Source organism: Camellia sinensis, chromosome 13 (assembly GCF_055761805.1).
Source record: "Camellia sinensis isolate YWXY chromosome 13, ASM5576180v1, whole genome shotgun sequence".
NCBI classification, from domain to species: Eukaryota; Viridiplantae; Streptophyta; class Magnoliopsida; order Ericales; family Theaceae; genus Camellia; species Camellia sinensis.
In genome coordinates this window covers 124,709,689-124,715,688 of record NC_138973.1, presented here as the reverse complement: position 1 = coordinate 124,715,688, position 6,000 = coordinate 124,709,689, and the positions used below count along the sequence as shown (strand labels likewise).

General features: G+C 33.8%; 1 long non-coding RNA gene across 1 annotated transcript; it reads right to left on the bottom strand.

Moving 5' to 3' along the window:
- Nucleotides 1–1,064: 1,064 nt before the first annotated feature.
- On the bottom strand, nucleotides 1,065–4,560 carry LOC145806002 (uncharacterized). Its single transcript, XR_014348402.1, has 3 exons — nucleotides 4,396–4,560; nucleotides 2,608–2,852; nucleotides 1,065–1,391 (listed from the first exon to the last, which is right to left on the bottom strand). It is a non-coding gene; the product is annotated as an uncharacterized LOC145806002 (long non-coding RNA).
- Nucleotides 4,561–6,000: the final 1,440 nt, after the last annotated feature.

Genomic DNA, 6,000 nt, shown 5'->3' with positions numbered 1-6,000 from the left:
AAAAGTTACTAAATTAGCATGTTCCCAAACGAGGCCTTAGACTAAATTTGAAGATTTTTTTTTTTTTTTTTTTTTTTTTTTTGGTTGTAGGATCTAAACTTGAAGAATTAGTTTATCAAATAATGTCAAGGGACGTGGCAGGAAAGAGACCTAAACTTGAAAAATTAGTTTATCAAATAAAATAATCCCCCTTTTTTTTTTATGTATTTCTTTTTTAAGTTAGATAAATATTTCTGTACACATGCATAATAACATGATGCTTGAGCAAAATTTGCCCGACTGTTGTGTGGAAAGTTCAAACTAGCCCATTTGATTTTTAAATTTATTTTTTTAATCCTTTTTAATTTCTAAACTAGGATATAGGATATGAGATGATTGTAAAATGAACTAACTATTTATGTTTAATTCATGTTTGATATGATAAAAATAATTTCCGATTGATTCGTTATCATAACACTACAAAAAAAATTATTTTTTGCGACGGCAAAATGCCGTCGCAAATACCCCAAACACCGTCTCAAAAGGTTTTTGCGACGGTAAAATAGTTTTTTGCGACGGCAAGTGAGGGTCGCAACAAGGGGGGTTGCAAAAGAGTTTTAGCGACGGCACTTGCCGTCGCCTTTGTTTTTGCGACGGGAAAATGCATTTTTCGCGACGGCAAATTTCTGTCGCCAATAATGGGTGAAAATCTCAGTTTTTTGCGACGGCACAGCACTGCCGTCGCTAAAAGGGTTTTTTGCGACGGTAAAAATACCGTCGCTAAAAGTGTATTTGAGACAGCAACCTGAGCCGTCGCTAAAGGCGTTACATTTCAGCCAAAAAAATTGTTTTTTTGCGACGACAAAACGCCGTCGCTATAGGTATAAGGCCTTTTATAAACGTCACTGATACTTATAGTGACATTTTCATAAACGCCGGTATACTATTAAATCTGCTTAAATAATTCTGTCCAATATAACTGATGACGTCACACGATATAGTGACGTTTTGAATAAAAACGCCACCCTTTTACTTAATTTCATAATTTAATTAATATAAAATATGCTCTGAACTGATTATTTACATTCCATTCACAAAAACATCATAACAGAAAATAAAAATAAAAATAAAAATTGATAAAACCATCAAATTCAATATTTTACAAAGAACAATTAAACTGTACATGTTCATAAAAGCGTATTTAAATTATAAAATTCACCCCAATCCTAAAAAAAAATAAAATAATAAAATAAAATCTAAAATTCACCAATCAACACACTTGGATATTTAAATGCTCTTACAAAAAATAAAAAATTTCCAACAAGATTTCAATTTTGGGCCTATTTCAAAAATCAAGCTGCAAATTCCTTCTAGAATCAGATCTTCCCCTCGGCAAAATTTATCCTCTTGACCTACAAATAAATAGATAACAGTTGCAAATTATAATCTTTTTGAAGAAAATCTAGAACAAAGTAATAAATACCATCAAAATCATAAAGAGATAAAAGCTAATACACAAATCCCCATGATAATGACAGAGCAAAGATAAGAACTAGGGTTCATAACGTACAAAGTTCATATGCCAGAAAAGAACTGTGTTAGTGACAGACTTTGTAATATTTGAGAAATTTCAAATGTCCTCCAATCATATTCAAATACGTGTATGCTTAAATATCATTTGTATTGCACTATGCAGTGCTTGTTGAAACTTAAATATGAATAACTAGTTTGTAGCTTCAAGCCCTAGAATTTGATTTACTCGTAAGAACACTTAATCTTGCCTCTTCCACCTCCCCTTTTTTTTCTTTTAATGAGTGCCGCTTCCATCATCTATTAGCAGGTGTTCCACACATTCCAACTATTTAAACACCAGTAATGATACATTGAAAAAATGCAGGTGCTCACTCCACCTTGTTCATTTATTACAAGAACCAAGTATGGGATTTAAAAGAAATCTCAAGTGATGAACAAGTTAAGAACATGTCTATGCTCAAGGATATGTGAGCTGCTTTTGACCTGCCAGTATCTTTTTCTATTTTTTGGAATCTTAACAAAGAAGTATGGCTATTTACTACACCACACATTCACAGTTTGACTATTTACATGAAATAAATACACTACTATAAAATACAGAAATGGCCCATCTGTTTTTAAGTATTGTCCATCAGCTTTGAAGCCCATCTGTCATGAGCTGGACATTTGTCCTTTGGTTCTTTTTTCTTCCATGCATTAGACTATGACATGTGTACTCAAAAAAGTTTATCACATGGTTGAACTAAGATGGGCTAAACTTATCTCTCGTGCATGTAAAATGATTATGAGCCAAATCCTAATACGTGTGAACTTATAAAAGCAGGCGAACTTATAAAAGCTAATGAGAAAATTATTATATGTAAACTGAAAAACCTTTCACAAACTGATTCAACAAACCAGGAACCTGAAGATGCTGCTAGTAAACATTAACTTCAACTTCACTCCAGACTTAAGAACAAGGGATGAAATAAGGGGGGAAAATAAAAACAAGTGATAATAAAAAAAAATATACAAGTGGCAAGAACAATTTACAGCTAAGCAATAAATATGTCATCATCACGAGATAGAGTAAAAGATGATGCAGACACGCCATACCCGATCTAAGAAATATTTGGCAACATCTGGAAGCAAATGAATTTCTTTCCTTCTCTTGTAGGTTTCCTGGATGGCAGGATCCTTCCAAATCTCATCTACAATAGGAGCATATTCACATGTTGCAGCAGGAAAGAAAGCATCCAAGTCTCCCATAGCCATGATTTCCAGTAACCAATCAGAAAAATGCTTGAACCTTTGGTGGATGGAATAAACACAGAGTTTACTTCCATTGGATCCTGTTTCACCTGAATTCATTTGACAAAAACCATTATATGAGCTCAGCAGCCTACGAAATAATATTTGCATACATATATACATCTAGCCACATATTAACCATGAAAGTCTGAAGTCATCCATATTTCAATCACCAAGTCAAAATCTTTAACTTAAAAGAATGACAAAGGGGCAAACATTATAGATTGGAAAGAAAAATTTTATATATGCAACACTAACTGCCAAGAAATTAGTAATTAACATTTAGAGAAGAACAAGGAAGGATCTAATATCCACGTCTGTGGCATAAAATACTGTGGTAATCAGATTGGCTTCTTCAGTCATTATTTCCTGGCATGCATAGATGATATAGTCCAAATGGTGTGAATGTGAATCCAATTCTTTTGTGTGCATATGTCAATGTAGAATTGATAATTATATTATATAAAATATATTCATAAGGCGCAAAACGGGTGCACACACCATTGAATTTGTGAAGATCTTCAACAAGGACAAACCAACAAAAAGAAGGCAAAAAAAAAAAACTGAGAAACTGCTTACTGTTAAACACTCTTACATGTCCCTTCTTGTATTATGATAAAAAGTATTTATGTTGTTTCTATTACGATCTTGAAGGGAAGTGAACGCTTTTAAGTATAATATTGAGACAGCAATGATTCATGCTACATACGCACATGTGTGTGTGGCGTTTGCATGTTCATTTAGTAGAATGGGAAACTCTGCCCACAATGTCTGTTTCATGGGGATCAGCCCCTTAATGTGTATGTTTCCAAAAAGAAAAGAATCCATCAAGGCCCTACCAAAGAGCCAATGGCTTCCATAATCGATGTCACGTGATTGATTGGGTTGGTTGAACTCACATACAAGAAACAAAATGTCATCTCATTTCCACCAAATCAGCCGAAATATAATGTTTTCCTTGATTGGGATACTAATTAAAAACACTAGTGAAACTTCAAAATCACAAGATTCTCACCAAATTTATCATATCACACATAAGCACATCAAAAATAACAAAACAATGAGTTGTTTCAACACCATTTCAGAGGCATTCCATGCCCAAAGCCAAATACAAAGTATCATATGAAACTCATAATGTCAAAATATTGGGCTAGTCCAAAAGTTATTACCGGTCAACTGATTCCCCATGCCCAAGCTGTCCATTTGTACCTCTTCCCCAAGAAAATACATTTTTTCTTTCAGAAATCAAAAAAAGGCCCCATATAAGAAATCAAAACCAGCAATGTTCTCCATAACACCAAGGAAATAACAAAGAAATTAAATGCAAATTAAAAAATTCAGTAGATACCAAACAGTTTTTCAAATTAAAAAATTCAACTTTTAAAGTTTTCAGTAGTTAATTTTCAGTTTTAGGAAACAATGCCTAAGTAACAAAATTAAAACAATATAGAAAAATAAGCAAGCACGTTGCCATAAATGTACCAAAGAAAACTTGTAACTGGAAAAAAAAATGAATAACAAGATCTAAAAATATCATATGACCATAACACTAAGGAAATAACAAAGAAATTAAATGCCACAACATTGACATACTGATAAAGATCCATATCCATAAAGGCTGCCTGAAGAAAGCATGCCTAAGCCACTCCCAGATTCAGTTCTCTGTTCATAACCCATTGGAGCAACTGGGGGAACCCTAGGCAAAACTGAAGGCATAGAAAAATCAGTACCACTAGAATACATAGAATCGGCACCAGCAGAAGTATTATCGGTGGAATCGGCACCAGTACCACAAAAATACGAATTATATTAAAAGCTTATGGAAACAGCATGAAATATACCTCAACAAGTTCATCGGTGGAATCAGCACACTTAGGCTTCTCGCCTTTGGAGATACGGACATCAGCTTTAGTTCTCTTCCAGATCTCATTTATGATTGAACCACTTTTTCCAATTATACAACCAATAACTTTAGATGGAACAAGAAGCCGGATAGTTACAGTGTCATCATCTTCGTCATTTATCTTCCCTTGCAGCAATAAAACCGCTTCAACTGCTATGGATTTCATGTCATCCATGGACTGCCAAAAAAAGTGGTGCAAAAATATCAAGGCAGAGGTAGAAACAGAAAAATTCTTATCAAATGAAACAGAAAAATTCAGAGTCAACAGAGGTAGAAAAGAGAGGATCTGAATTTGTATAAAATTCATAAGACCCATTAATGAAACTGAAAAAAAAAATTAGAACTTTAATAGAGATAGATGGTTAACTCAGTTAAACAAAACAAGAATTCTTGAGAGAGACAGAAAGAAAACTGTGAGAAGACAACAGTTTCAGACAAACAAGGTTACAACACATTAAAAAAAAAAATTTAAAAAAAAAAAAAATCTAGCAAATAGTTTATCGGATACAAATCCAAAGAGCGAAGACTCTTTCAACGATTCAAGAAGTCCATAAAAAAAGAAAGCCCCATTTTGGCTATTTTTCACCGACTATACTTGGTTCGGATTCAAATTTTAACAACTAAAGGAAAAATCAATGGCATCAAAATTTAGAGAAAAACCATAAAGATTGAAGTTTGTGGAACAAAAAATGTTAAATAGAAACGTACCCATTTGTGAGAGTTTAAGAAGGCCGTGGATTTGGTAGCTGAAGAAGGAAGGGGCGGATGAGAAACGTATGGGTTCGGCGAGAACCACTGTTCCTTTAGCCACGAAGCTGTAGATCAAAGACTGTTGCCCCATCTCTCTCACACTCAAAACCCTAAAACCTAGAGAGACAAATGGGTAGAGAGATAAACGGAAGGAGAGATTGGGGATTTTGGGTTTTTCGGGGGGGATTTTGGTTGAAGAGGTTGGGGTTTTGGGGGAGAACCCGATTGGGGATTTTGGTTGAACAGATTGGGGATTTTGGGGGGAGGGGGAGGGGGAGGGGGGAGCGGGAATGGAAAGAGGGAGGGGCCGGGCGGGAATGAAAAGAGGGGGCTGGAAATTTTTTTGGATTTTTTTATTTTTATTTTCATTACAAATAAATATTTAAATAATAAAATGATTTTTTTTTTTTTTTTTTTTGCAACAGAGGATGTCATTGCTAAAAAAAATTATTTTTCATTAAAATAATTTTTTTATAGTTAATGAATTTTTATTTTTATTTTTTCATTTAGTAAGGTTGAAAATTTATTTGTTTCATATTTATTTT